The sequence below is a fragment of the Notamacropus eugenii genome, chromosome 3 (genome assembly GCF_028372415.1).
Source record: "Notamacropus eugenii isolate mMacEug1 chromosome 3, mMacEug1.pri_v2, whole genome shotgun sequence".
NCBI lineage: Eukaryota > Metazoa > Chordata > Mammalia > Diprotodontia > Macropodidae > Notamacropus > Notamacropus eugenii.
The window spans coordinates 68,174,436-68,189,416 of record NC_092874.1 but is presented as its reverse complement, the minus strand read 5'-3'; the positions used below and the strand labels follow the sequence as shown (position 1 = coordinate 68,189,416).

The 14,981-nt window shown below is 40.6% G+C and overlaps 1 long non-coding RNA gene across 1 annotated transcript; it reads right to left on the bottom strand.

Moving 5' to 3' along the window:
• Positions 1-210: 210 nt before the first annotated feature.
• On the bottom strand, positions 211-14,168 carry LOC140532846 (uncharacterized). Its single transcript, XR_011976696.1, has 4 exons — positions 13,954-14,168; positions 10,736-10,819; positions 6,526-6,721; positions 211-1,070 (listed from the first exon to the last, which is right to left on the bottom strand). It is a non-coding gene; the product is annotated as an uncharacterized lncRNA (long non-coding RNA).
• Positions 14,169-14,981: the final 813 nt, after the last annotated feature.

Here is a 14,981-nt window from a genome sequence, read left to right as displayed (position 1 = left end):
AGGAACATTTGAACCCACCTATGTCTTTCTGATTTCAGGACCAGCCTTCTGCCCCATGTTTCAGTAAACCCTACGTGTATATTCCCTTGACCCTACTTGATAAATGACACCCCACCCTCCCCCATCCTCCAACAGGAAGAGGCTGAAGGTGCCTTCCTTTTTTTCTTGCTAGAAAACTCAACTTTTAATGGTGAGAAAGAAGCCATTTCAAAAGAAACCTGTTGGGTATTTTATTATTTTTCCAGGGAAAACACATTTTGATCACCCCCCCCACCTCACATGTTGCCTCAACAGGATATGGGTTGTGACAGGCATAAAACATTTTCAGAACAGTAAACATGAATAACAGCCGACAGCATCCTAATTTAAACCGGGGGCACATGGGGCAGGCAGTGTTTACAACAGCAGCTCAGGCACAAGTGGCTTTATTTTAGAGGAAATTGTTCCTCCTGAATATGTGTGTTGTGCTGTGCTGTGTTGTGTTGTGTTGTTTGAGAGGGGTGGAAGGGGGAGGTGAAATATAAGGGAAAATGCTTGGTTTCAATATACAAAATTAGTTCCCCTGGGGGAAAACTTTAATTCTTGTCAAATGCTGAGGGAGATTGCAAGGGGAAATTTTTTTCCTCCCTTGCTGTTGTGTTGAGTTGCCACCATGGTGGATTTTTGAACCAGGCTTATCCTCCTTAAGAAAACAGCTTTGGTGACTGGCAGGTCCCTGGGATGCCCTCAAAAAGAGGGAGACTCTCTCACAGGATGACCCAGGTGTCTATTTAGCCAGGATTAGGAAGGAACAGGGTGACCTGCTAGTACCAGGGTTTAGGGGTGGAAGAGATTGTAAGGAAGGGGAAAAACGTGCCAGAAGAGAACTTTGGTTTCCGAAAGCAAGCAGGCCTTCTTTTCAAACAAGTCCGAGATTTCATTGTTCATTCTGGAGATCGACAAAGCCCGTGAAAACTGTTCTTGTGAAATTGCTTTTGGCTTGTCTTTTTTTTCTTCCCTGCCTGGCACTGCAGGTCACAGTGAGCATCCGATTGCCAGGCAGCAGGGCGGGCCAGGAAAGCCTGACTCCCCTAGAAAAGAGGGTGAGTGAGCACAGTGCGCTCCATTTATCCCAGCCAGAGATATAAATGGACCATTGGTTATGGTCGTCAAAAACAAATTTCCCAAACCCCGGTTCTTAAATTCAATACAGTTGGGGCAGAACACTCAGAATGTCTAATTATAACAGGCGACTTCTGGGCATTTCTGGGCATTGCTGGTGTTTTGAAGAGGAAGGGGAGACTTGGTAGGGAGAGCAGCCAGCAGCTGAGATGGAAGAGCTACAGACATTTTCCCTACAAAAAAAAAAATTACCCTGCAGTTCTGTAAACATTCTGTAGATAAACAAAGACGTTAAAGCCCTAGAATTTCAGCTGGGATGGGCTATGAAAAAAGAAACAGTCAGCTAGCTAGCTGTTCTTCCTAAGGATTCAGACAGAACTTTGTGGGGCAGGGTCCCAAAACCTTTTGTTTAGACACCACTTCTTTTGATAATAGGTGAGCCCTTCTTGGCTCTCAGCTACTGGGTATATTTCTTGAAGGAGTCTAATCCTGCATCCAGCTAAGGAATCAGGATGAGAATAAAGCTACATGAAGAAAGGATGTGACCTGAAGGAGACATGGAAAGACCACTTTAGTGCTGCAGATGCTGGCAAAGAACATTCTCCCATCATGTAATCATTTACCATGTTCATCAGTGATGGGGCGACCCAGTTGACCCACAAATCAAAGTGGGTGGGTGTAGCAATAAACATTTGAAATGGTGGAAACATCTCATAGAATTCAATTTGTGAAGTTTAGCTGTAATCTGAAAAAGTGCCCAGGCTATCTAAGATTTCCTGAACCTGTTAGCCTAGAAACAAGATCCTCTCTCATTCTCTCCCTTGCGTTCTTTCCCTCTCTTATACAATTAGCAGGACTTTTTGTTTCCAGATTTAGCCAACACAGAACATGTGGAAGCACCTTTATTCAAAGGGGTGAAAGAGCAGAAAAAAGTTCTCAGAACCCCAGGAGGTCCCCTTTTGGGTTACCGATTGGTTTTCAAGCAAGGGTCCCCTGAGGGCATTTTCAACACTGGCAAAGAAAAGTGGATTATTTGCCAAAAGAACGTTGAATATGGCCTCTGCTACTGTGGTGTGTTCTATGAAAGTAAGTGGCTATTTGCAACAGGGGAGGCCTTTGGAAGCCACCCGCTGGCACGCTTAAAGGAATTCATCAGTATAAAAACCAACCTAACAAATAAGCAGAGTAGGCAGCCACCTACAGGGAATGATTTGAGAGGAGAAGGGAATGAACCCCTCAGGGCAAAAACATCTCCCTACTTTAGTCTCTTTTGGAAATTCTCATTTTCTTCACTCTTCTGGTTTAAGGTCTTAAATTGGGCTGCTATTAAGGTGCAAATGTTATCTTGAAGGAATAGTGTATGTGGCATAAGTACTAGATAGGTAGTTTTGCTTTCTTGGTACTGGGAGATGAATTCTCTCAAGACAGGCATTGAAATGCGTACTTGATAGACAGTTGTGTGTGTGTGTTCATCCTTCATTGCTGAAGAAGACCACGCCATCAGAGAAATAATAACATGACTTGCACTTGACTTTGTTTTGAGCGAGGGAGGGCTGTGCAGGTCACCAGCCTCACTTCTCCTCCAGAGCCATCTGAATCTAGGGACCAGATATTCATCAGGATGACTGGGGATGACCCAGGATGAGACAATTGAGGTTAAATGAACTGCCCAAGGTCACACAGCTAGTGAGTGTCAAGTGCCTGAGGTGAGATTTGAACTCAGGTCCTCCTGACTCCTAAACTGGTGCTCTATCCACTGCACATCTATTATCAGTCATCAATACCTAATTATCAATTACTTTGTCATAATAACTTGTCTTCTAGCAAAATAAGTATTGGCTAGGATTAGATGCTGGTGCTTCAAAAAAGGCCTAGAAAGCATAAAAAACAAGGGTACCCAAAGCCAGACGGCTTATTAAATGGATAGTAAGAATTTGGGGAAGGAAGGCAATTGGGGTTAAGTGATTTGCCCAGGATCATACAGCTAATAAGTGTCTGAGGCCAGATTTGAATTCAGGTGCTCCTGACTTCAGAGCCAGTACTCAATCCACTGCACCACCCACCTGCCCTAGAGAGTAAGAATTTAGAAAGGAATAGGATTACTGGGAAAACAAATCATGGCCAGCAAACCTCAATTCTAATACTGTTAGATATGGGGAATGCTATAGACAAAGAGTATCATGATCATAACCGATATTTATAAAGCATTTTAAAGTTTATAGAGCATTTTACAATCATCTCGTTTAAGCCTCAACAACAACCTTGTGAGGTAAGTGTTAGAATACATTTATTATATAAATGGAAAAACTGAGGTTCAGATAAATTAAACTGGTCAGGTCTTCCTCACCATGTCAGGCACTGGATACTTGGATTTTAAACAAAGATTTTGAAAAATCCATGATATCCTCATAGATAGAACTGTGGGCTAAATCAGTGGTGCATTGCATCACTGTGGTAAACCGTAGTGTTTTCAAGTGTCCCAAATGAGAGGGCTAGCTCTTTCCACAGATTACAGTCAAGATTTGAAATTATTTCCTCAGATGGAATAAACCAACAAGAAAAATATGTAATAGATATAAATGTAAAATCCTGCATTTAGGTTCAAGAAATCAATTATACACCTTCGGGACTGAGGCTACTTGTGCTGGCAATGGTTTATCTGAAAAACGATCCGAAGATTTTCATTGACGAGGAACTTAATTAATATAAGGCAACACTAGATCAACACCATTGTTTTGTTTTATTTGTTTTTAATCTAATACAGCCTTAGACTATTACGAGTTTAATATAGAGATCATGGGACAGAGGAGTCCCATAGAAGGTGCTAAAAATGCTAAGCGAATTGTGTGAATTCTTTATAATGTGTACATTTGGTGAGTGTGCCATTTGAAAACTCTTTTTTAAATCAAATTTTGTAAAAATATATGTTTTTGTTTTATTCTGTCAGGCCACATTTGGAAAATGGCATGTCTAATGCTGGGTATCCTAATATAACTAGTAAACTAGAATATTCCCCAAGGATGGTGAGGGGTCTACAACCTACAATATACAAAGAATGGTTGAAGGGACTGTTTGTGTTGAAGCAAAAAAAAAAAAAATGAAATGAAATGAAAAGAAAGAGGATATGTAATATTATGTAATAACAGACTTCAGATAGCTCCTCTACTCCTCAGTTTCCTCATCTGTAAAAGAGTTAGATTATTTCTGAGATACACTTCCAATATCTATGATTTTCTTCATTGACAATGTCTCATGAGAAAAGCAAACAAATGGTTTGGAGCTCCATCAGAGCATAGTTTTCCCCCAATATCTTGGTTGGGAGCAAGTAATGATAGCCCTGGGTTTCCAATTTCTTCTTTGCAAAATTCACCTATTTGGCTGGGCATGGGAGTGCAAATTTTTAATTTCTGTGACTAGAAAGAAAGGATGGTTGGTGGATCTCTTGAGCTCAGGAGCTCAAGTTTAGTAGGCTAAACTAGTATCTGGCACCAAGATGGTGAGCACCCAAGAGCAAGGAGTCAAGCAGATTAAAGTTTCTGTGTCACTTGGGAGTGGGATTGGGTCACCACTGCACCAAGAGAGTAGGAAATTCAGTCTCAGTCAAAAAAAGAAGGGGGTGGTGATGGTGATGGTATGTAGTAGCAAGCACCCTACCACACCTAGGATGACCTGCTTGCACAGGTTCTTTGATCTGCTTTTAAAGGACAGACTGCTCAAAAAGGAGTTAACAATCTTACTTTTAATTACCTTCACTAGTTCAAGGGAAAGGTCAGCACCCTGAACTTGGAGAAAATACAAACAGAGAAAATACAAGTAAAGAAATTGGCATAAAGACCAACAGACTCCAACTGCCTCAGTAAAGCTCAGTAAAGCAGTATTGCTATACACCTTATATACATCACTGAATGAAGAGAGCACAATCATCTGAGCAGTGGTGGGGAGGGGGGGCTCTGAACATACTGCTACTCAGAGTTTTCAACCAGGAAATCAAAAGATCCTTCTCAGGAGCAAACCCCCAAGCAAAATACCAACTCAGAAGTACACTTCTCAGAGCCAGAAGGCACTACAACCCTTGTGGTTCAGTGACTAATTAGCTTAGTACCAAAAGGTGTGAAAGCCTTCCTACAAACAAGCCTGCCTAAGCAAGCTTCTCTTTAGGCAAGACCCTCCCCCAAGGGGCTCCACTTGAGGTCTATTAATGGGTGGGAAAGATTTCCCCTCATGGGGGAATACCCTAACCTTGTGAACTCCCAAGGGTGGTCCCTTACCCCTTATGGTCAAGGCAAATGAAAAGCTGTGCCTCAAGATAAGAACATCCAGGAAAGTAAATTCACTACCTTTAAGGAGGGGGATTTTAGGAGGGCAAAGCATAGGTAAAGTGGGCAAGCTCGAGGCAGAGGGATGGCCCAGAGTCTTCGATGACCTCTCCAGATCCCTCTTAGCCTTCTGATTCTGGGCCACTGCCCTTCCCCCTCTCCTCTGCCTCATTCTTGGCTATGAGTCCCACATGTCACTTTGTCTGCTGAGTTTTCTTTGTGAATCACTCGTAGAACAAGCAGTCGCTTTGCCATGTCATAAAATATTTTTCCACTTAAGGACACACAGGAATTTGTTGTGAACAGAACGAGGCTGAACGCTCCCAGCTCTGGCCAGCAACCCCAGCAGCAGCAGACTGAGAGGAGAGCAGGCCCTGGAGGAGGAGGAACAGAGGGCTGCCCACTCTTGAACCCACCTGGCAGCTTTGACGTCCCCTTATTTAATCAGCCAGGCCCCTCTCCTGAAACCGTACTATTTTGTACCTTCTAGGGCTGTTGAAAAAGGCAGAGGGGAGATTTATAACAGCAGCCTTCGTTCCAGCCTGACTGGTTTGGCACAGGGAGGAGCTGTGTTTTTCAGAACAGCTTCTCGACATTCCAGCGTGAACGAAAATGTATGAAAATTACAGTTTTGAAATGACCAGATGTTTTTGTCAAGGAAGAAATAGATGACCTAGAGAGGGAGCAGCCGGATGGAGCCCAGGCTTCCAGGTGGCAAGTGCCAGCCTGGTATTGAACAGATTGCTGGCTGGTGGTGCCAGGCTAGTGCTCATTTGATTAATAGAATTCCATTGTAGACTGAGTCTGCTTAGAATTTCCCTTTTTCCCAGGATCTCACTTGGGATCCCAGAGCTAAGAAAGGTGCTGGAAAAAGCAGAAAGGCAATGGAGTTCCTTTAAGGAACTGGGATGAGGACAGAAGAGAGTATTTAAGATCAAATGATTCCTACAGTGAATAGAGCACTGTCCCTGGAAGCAGGACCTGAGTTCAAATCCAGTCTCATGCACATACCAGCTGTGTGACCCTGAGCAAGTCACTTAACCCTGATAGCTTAAAAAAAAAAAATCAAATTATTCCAAATGAAACAGAACCACAAGAAAACACTGACCTTTAGGTTAAGCTGTCAAGTAATCCTGGGCTTAGCTTTGCTGCAAATGAGCTGCAAGACCATGGGCAAATGATTTTCTTTCTCTGGGCCTCAGTCTTTCCCCAAACAGAATGAAGGCGTTAGATTAGATCATCTCCATTGGTCTTTCCTCATTGGAAGTCTCCCATTCCAGATGGCTCTCTCAGATATAGATGATCTTTTGAAAATGATCATAAAGAATTCAATTTTGCATTTACATTTTTGCTGTAATACCACCCTACCCCTGGTATATCTTCCCCTCTCCCCCCCCCCAAATGTTTTCTTCAGCAATTTCATCTAATCCAACCTAAAGAGCTTCAGATCTGAAGGAGAGGCAAAACATACAACTCTAATTCGATATGCCACTTATGGTACCAGACTTTCAGCTTTTTCTAGTGGTTTTCCCTTCTAAGGTTTTTTTGGGGGGAAGGGACAGTGGGCTCCAATTTTTTACTTTATTCTCAGGAGAAAGAAAAATACCACCTTCTCCCTCCTCCCAGCTCTTCTGGCTTGATTTCCAGGAACTCCCAGAGCACCTTTCCCTGTGACTGATAACTACCCAGGGCACCCAGGACAGCTTAGGGTGGTCTGGCTTCAAACACCTGCTTCCATTTCCTCTCCAACTACTTCCTCTCCCAGTTTCCCATTTGGGCCTCACTTTTGGGTGCAGAAGTAAAAGGAGCTTTCCTGAGGCAGGGAAACGGAGGACAGAGGCTAAGTCTAGGCAGGGCAGAAGCTGTCTCCCTCAGTCCATAAGCTGCCAATACTTTCCAAGTGCTACTAGCACCTGGATGATTTGTTTAACGTTACTCTTATAAAGCTGCTGCCTGTCCTAGAGCCTCCAAGTCAGCCTGCCCCACTCTTCTTCTGCGGGAGCCAAGAGCAACTATTAAAAATGTGTTTGGAATTACACATTCCCGGCTCTCCTCGACAGAGGAGTTTTGCAAAGCTCGTTAGGACAAGCCGAAGAACATTCCACAGCACATTTCTGGATTTTATAGTGATTATTTTGCATGTGCTGCTGAGCTAATATAATAAGACTTTGGACATCCACAATCCAGGGGAAATGGGAGCAGAATTCTAGAGGTTTTAACACAGAACAACAGAGGTGGCTACCATTTTGGCTATCTTGTTTGGTTTGATTTTGGAAATGTAAGAAAGAAGGGAAAGAAGTATGGAAGGATAAATGAAAGAATAGCTGGAAAGATGGAAGGAATGAGAGGATTTCACATTGACATTTTCCCAAAAAATGTTGGATGGCCTCATTTAAGCTTATTTTACAGCTTTTCTCAAAATGAATCTGGTCCATGGTAGGGTTGGATGGAGCATCAACATCCTTCTAGTCATCAAAGTTCCCAACCTTGGAATAGATCTCAACTATTCATGGATTTAGAGTTGGAAAGGAGGTCACTTAGTTCAATCCTTTCATTTTACAAATGAGGAAACCAAGGTCCAGAGAGGTTGACTAATTTGCCCAAGGTCACATAGGTAGTAAACAGCAGAGAAAATCAAGCGCACAAACATTTATTAAGTGCCTACTATGTTCTGGGCACTGTACTAAGCCTGATATTAAGGAACTCTCAGTCTAATGGGAAGAAACAACATACTAACAACTATGTGTAAACCAGATACACACAGAAGAAATTGAAACTTTCTTAGAGGGGAGGCACTAGGGTTAAGGAGTCTGGAAAAGCTTCTTGTAGAAGATTGGGACTTTCATTGAGACTTGAAGGAGGTAAAGGAAACCAGGAGACAGAAGTGAAGAGAAAGAGAATTCCAGACATTGGGGACTGCCAGGGAAAAGGCACAGTCTGGAGATGAGGTATAAGAAACAGCTAGAAGGCCAGTGTTATTGGATTGCAAAGAACATAAGGCAGGAAGGGCGTAACAAGACTGCAAAGGCAGGAAGGGGTCAGGGTATAAAGGGCTTTAAATGCTCAAGGATTTTATATTTGATTCTGGAGGTGAGAGGGAGTCCTTGGAGTTTATTTAGTAGGGGCGTGAAATAATCAAACTTGGGTTTTAGGAAGATCGCCTTGACTGCTGAGTGGAGGATGGATTGGAGTAAGGAGAGACGACTCAGGGAGATCAACCAGCTGGCCAGTGCAATAGTCCAGACATGAGGTGATGAGGACTTATAGTAGGGTAGTGGCAGTGTCACTGGGGAGAAGGGGGCATTTACAATGAAGGTTACAAAGGTAGAATTGATAGACTTTGGCAACTGATTGGATATGAAGGATGTGAGAGAGAGACAAGTCAATGATGACACCTAGATTATGAACCTGTGTGACTGGGGGGATGGTGAGTAATAGAGATCTTAGAAACGGGGAGATTCAAACCAAGGACCTCCGACGCCAAAGCTAGCACTCTTTCCATGATCAAATCCAGTTGTCAAGTCTTGTAGATGTTGCCTCTACCGCCTCTCTAGCATCTATCCATTTCTCTCAATTCATGTGACTATCACGTCCCATCTGAACAACTGAAATAGTCTCCCAGCTGGTGTCCCTGATTCCATAGTTTCAGCTCTCAAATCTTTTCTCCACATAGCTACCAAAGGAATATCCCAAAGGCATATCTGACAAAGGCACAATTCCTTTCCTGATCAAAACTTCCATTTTGACTCTGAGGTAAAATATCAACTCTTCTGTTAGCATTTAATGTTTTTCACAAGATGGCTTCAACCCACTTTTGCAGGCATATTTCTCATTACTACCCCACTGTACTCTATGTTTCAGCCAACCTCCCCTGGCCTATCTGTTGTTCCCCAGAAGAGATGTGGATTTTCCCACCTCTGTGACTTTGCACAGGTGGGCTGTTCCAATGATTGAATCACTCTCTCCTTTACAAACCTATCAAGGCTCAAATTGGAGCTATCCCTCAAGTAAAACAGGATTTTTTTTTCCTGATCTTTTTAACTTTTAGCGCTCTCTCTTCCAAAAGCGCTTTGAATGCAAAATTACTTAAAAATGCGAAAAGCACTACTTGCTTTAGGTCCTTTCCAACTCTAAATCTAGAGTTCCAGACTTACCTGTGCATACTTATTCCCTCCATATCCTGACTTTCCACATTGTAGTTTCAATACATATCATGGATCAGCAGGAGAAATTAAATGGGAATTTGGGGAGAGTTTTGTGGAAGCTACAAATGACACACAAAGGCCGGCCAGCAGACAACAAAGAAAAAGTTTGGAAATCCAGAAATGCATAAAATTTATGTATAGTATTGCATAATATTAACATATTTTATCTTTTAACACCATAATAATTCAGACTTCTTTTCTGGTATGAAGGGAGGGCCAAAAAATTATATGCAGATTTTCCAGATTATGGGACCACCAGGCCCCTGACCCCTTCAGTGTGGGAGGGAAAACTATGCCGCATGGCTACAATAGAATGTCCTCTCTTTAAGGGAAGGGACTACTCTGCTACCATTTTTCCAAGTCTGGTGCCTTATATATAACTACTTAATAAGTACTTGTTGAATGAATGAATGAATGAGTAAATGAATGAGCAGAGGCTCATAGATTTCAAGATGGAAGGGACCTTGAAGGCCATCAAATCCAACCCCCCTCATTTTACAGATGAGGAAACTGAGACTGAAAGAGGTTAACAGGACTTGCCCAGCTTATTCGTCTAGTGAGTTTCTAATATAGGATTTGAACTCAGACCTTTTTAACTCTAAGTTCAATACCCTACCTCCTGTACCACCAAACTATATGAATTAATTAATTAATCTCTCCAATAGATTAATTGTCTGGAAACTGCTTGTTCAATTCCATTTTTCATTACCATTGCTATTCTTTGATCAACTCAATTTCTTACATAATTCTCCAGTAAGTCAGTCAGCTGTTATCTTTGATTATTTTGGAAGGAATGTTATGCTAGGCCTCCTCATGCTACGAAAGCATGACAGATGTGTGAACTAGTTTGGCTCAAATAAGAAACCATCCAAAGCAGAGCCCCAGCTGCAGACCCGACAGTTATTTACTTTCTCCTACTTGATTTGGATGTCTGGCTAGTATATGGCTAAAAAGGAACATTCATGGTCAGGTTCCTTACCACCTCAGTGAAATTGATCTTTTGCTATAAAAACAACAGATACCAGCTGCATTTTCCCAATGCAAAATGTGAAGCAACAACGTTTGACCTTAAACCACTTGAGTAAATTCAACAATCAACAAGTTAAAACGTACCAAGTTTGTCTTATAGTTTCAGTATTGGAGCATCAAGCTTGTACACATCGAATTTGAAAATTTCACTGGGATTTTTCAAATTTGCTGCCAAAAAGAACACAAAAGAAAGAAATATCTGGTATTCATTGTTTTACAAAAATCACACAAGAAGAAGTTGCTGACACAAAAAATCATGAATATAACCTTGTTTTGAACAAGAGTTTGGAAATGTTTAAGGGACTATCCTTCCATTCCTCTTATCTACTTAAACATTATGCTTTTTTTGTTAAAGTTAATATGATATGTACCTGGTTACACTGAATTAAGCTCCTTCCGAACAAAGGAGAGAAGGAATGAGGGTGTGATGAGGGTAAATCTGTGCAATGAGACCTAAAAGATAAAATACTTTGAAATTTCAGTAAATCTTGATTATGCCAGTGCATATTCTTGCCTAACGCAGCTAGGTGGTTCAGTTGATAAATTATTGGTCCTGGAGTAAGAGCTGAGTTCAAAGCTGAATTTTGACACATTAGTTTTGTAACCCTGGATAGGTCACTTAACTTCTGCCTCAGTTTCCTCAATTGCAAAATGGGGATAACAATAGCACCTATCTCACGAATTTTTTGTGAGGATCAAATAAGATAATATTTGTAAAGTGCTTAGCACTTAGTCAATGCTTGTTTGCTTCTCATATGGTATAATTTTTGTCCATAATTATGTTTGGTACTTGTGAAATTATATCTTCCATAGAATATCCATCCAATGTGCTAAAGGTCTTCCACTGGATCTTCTAATACAGACACCAATGCAGTAATCATGAAATCCATCTTTTCTCTATCTTTATTTTGATTTGACTTGCTTACCATTTATTCTTGTTACATGATTGATTTATCTCCTCTTCTAGTTGGCTTCTTCTGGCTCATAACGTACATCCCCAATCAGCTTAATTATACCCATCATATATCTTTGAGTTATCTGCCATTTTGGTTCTTCTTAGTGTTGTAGTGTTTCATAATTCATAGTCACATAGCATCAATAGGTGCCAATAAAAAAGATGGGATTTTGCTTCAACAAGCAGCTTGGGATTGTTGAAAATACTGTTCAGTTTCCTAGATAAGATCCAACTCTATGTCCACCTCTTATTCAATTCTGTGTCCAGCTTATGGTTTATCTGCAAGGTCTGTCAAAGATTGACATGCTGGTTCAACTTACTCTGGGTGTTATCTATCTAACTGAATTTATAACTTAGGAAATATATATTTTCTTCATCCACTTTGTTTTCCCAGTGTATGTATGGTGGTAGGTGTGTGTGTGTGTGCATGTATGTGTGTGTGTGTGTTATATGTGTGGTTAGCTTGATCCTTTTTGAATGATTAAGTATGTAATTGAGGAAACTGTGTAGTGTTTCTCAGTTTGATGCACTTTGCACAAGGAGCATAATTCCTACCTGTAGAAGGATGAAAAAGTGATGGTCCAAGTCCCTACACGGGATACATTTATTGCTTATTGGTACAGTAACAATGGCAATTCAACCTCCATTTTGAGAGATTTCCTTCCTCAGTAGAAGAAACCAAAGTTATTAAGCATAGTATTGGTCTGGAACTAGGATTTCACTGCCATAGGAAAGAGAAAACTCTCTCTAACAAAGCAGACCATCAACTATTTCTTTGGTCAGTACTTGGTTTGATCTCTGATTTCATCTTCTCAATATCATTGCCACTTATTCATATAGTACATCTAGTACTGAGATGGTAGGGTACAGATGTGGCATTTCCACTGTCACTGATGATGAGATTAGGTCACTTATAGAAACCGTCAGTTAGTTCTATGTTACATCTATTTGTTGGCCTTCTATATTCATCTACATATATTCTTGGGATAGTATGGTTAGCTAAATCTCCTGCTAATCTTCCTGTATATTTCTTTTCTCCTTAACTGCTTCTCTGCTTGTAATGTTCTCTTTTCTCCTTCATAATGTTCTACAGGTGAATTTAGACTGTTGATTGGTGTTGCCCATGGCTATTATTTCTGCTTCCACGAAGAACAATAATCTATCGACTGAAACTATTTCTAGGGTGTTTTTTTCTACCCTGTTATAATGATAACTAATTTCTATTAGTCAAGCTTTTCTAATGAATGGTGATAGTGTCAATATCTTTACTTCTGTCCATTTCCTATTTTCTTTAAATGGTTGGAGTAGCTGTAATCACATGCTGTGTCTTTTGGTCTTAATCACTTCTCCTGATTTGGTATCTATTTTTACTTTGTTTCTAACTGGTCAATGGTCTGCATAATCACAGCCCAATGATTCTGAAATGATGCCAATTATTTTTTGTCTCTTGAAATAACATATATCCAATTTTGGTTTTGTGGGTGTGTGTGACATTAATGCATACTACATTGAGTGTTTTCCCATTCTCATTTTGAAAGAACTATAAAATTCATTTCAAGATGAACATATTTCATGATTAAATCATTGCTGACTGCTTAGCAAGACATTGTTCGACCACAAGAAAAACTTTTTTTAAAAGTTCTCTAAAAATTGAGATCAGAATCTTGTCCTTCTCTGAGAACCTCTTTTCCTAGGCTTTGTTATGGGTTTTCAATAATCAGGATTTAGGCTCTCCTTATTTTAAACAAGGACAACCGTGGCAAGTATTGGCTCTTTTATGCTTCCATGTCAATCCCTATATAAACTACAGAATTTTAAACCTCTGGTATGATGAAAAACCATAGCAATGAAAAACATAGTGCTTTTATGAAATGGATGTTCATTGGTACTCACCTAGCAGCATACCTAGGAAGGTATGTGGGACAGGATGGAGGAGATAGCTTAGGAAAAGTAGGGAGATGTTTGTGCCAAAGAGTAAAGAAATGAGACACATAAGGACCCGGTGATGCTTCCTACAGCTATATACCCTCTTTCCTCTGCTGCTGCACTTATCTTTTCCCCCTTGACCAAAACCTTTCTGCACCACTTCCTTCCTAAGTCCTCCATCAAAACAAGAAGCAGTGATACCACTGTGTATTTCACATCATGGTACCATCAATCCCTGCTTCTAAGTTATGCACTATGATTGACTGGCATTCTCTTGTGCTATGGTTGCATTTTTTCCCAGCCTAAGAAAGGAACATACCAATTTATCCATTTACCCTTTAAAGGCATCAGACACCTTGGCAGAATGACACATGATTTTAAAAAGTTTCTTAGTCATTCCTATACATAAGAAAAATCTTACCCGGTTCCATTCTCCTGGGAGTACAAATGTATAAAGGTGCTTCCAGAATCTCAAATAGCTTTTACCAAACACCACTTTGATGAGTTAAGTGTAAATGACTTGGAAACATGCCCGCTTAAATTTCCCTTGAAGTACACACAGATTTCAAAATAAGCAGGTAAAAAACCTGCCTGGTGAGCCTTGTTTGAGTTTTGATGTGCCTGCTTGACCCATCTGAAAAACTCATCACCCAAACCTGGCCAGATTGGTCTGTTCCTGATCACAGGTGCTCCTGCTCTCTGAGTGCTGTCCCATTACAGCTGCAGCTGGCCAAAGGATAAAGCTGCCTTTGTGTGAGAAGGTAGCCACTAAAACACACACTGGTGAGCTGTTTTTTTGGAGGGAGGCACGAATCATTTCCCTTCTAATCAAGTACACAGGAAATAATCAGAGTTTCCCCAAATGGGGGAACAAATCAGAATATATAAGGGAAGACATTTTAAAAGCACTGATACTGGAAATATAAACAACTCTGAGTAATAAGTAAATAAAGTTGGAAAACAAATCCAGCAGGCTTGATCAGATTTTTTTTTTCCACATGAAAAGATCTTTTCAGAAAAAAGAAATAGGGTGAGGCACTTTGCAACACTGGAGACAGAGGGCCTGAAAGAGTGACCTTTTTCCTACATTCCTGTCATCACAGCAAGAAGTCCCTGTCCCCCTTTAATTATTATTATTATTGTTAGGATTTGTGTGCTTATTGGAATATAGTATTTATTAGGGCTTTCAGTACAGCTGTTCTTGTCCAACATGAATTTGTCAAACATTTCCAAAGCTACACATGATCAGCGTGGACGTTTTGTTTCTCTGTATATAGTGTTTGATTGTTGATGATTAAGTTTGTAATAACAAAATTTTAAAGAATTATTTTTTAAATAAAGAAATGGGAGAAAACAGTAAACTTAAGACTTGGCTTTGGGGGAGTTATTTTGGCCAGTAGAATATAAACTTCTTGAGGAAAAGGATTGTTTCAATTTTTTCTTTGTTTC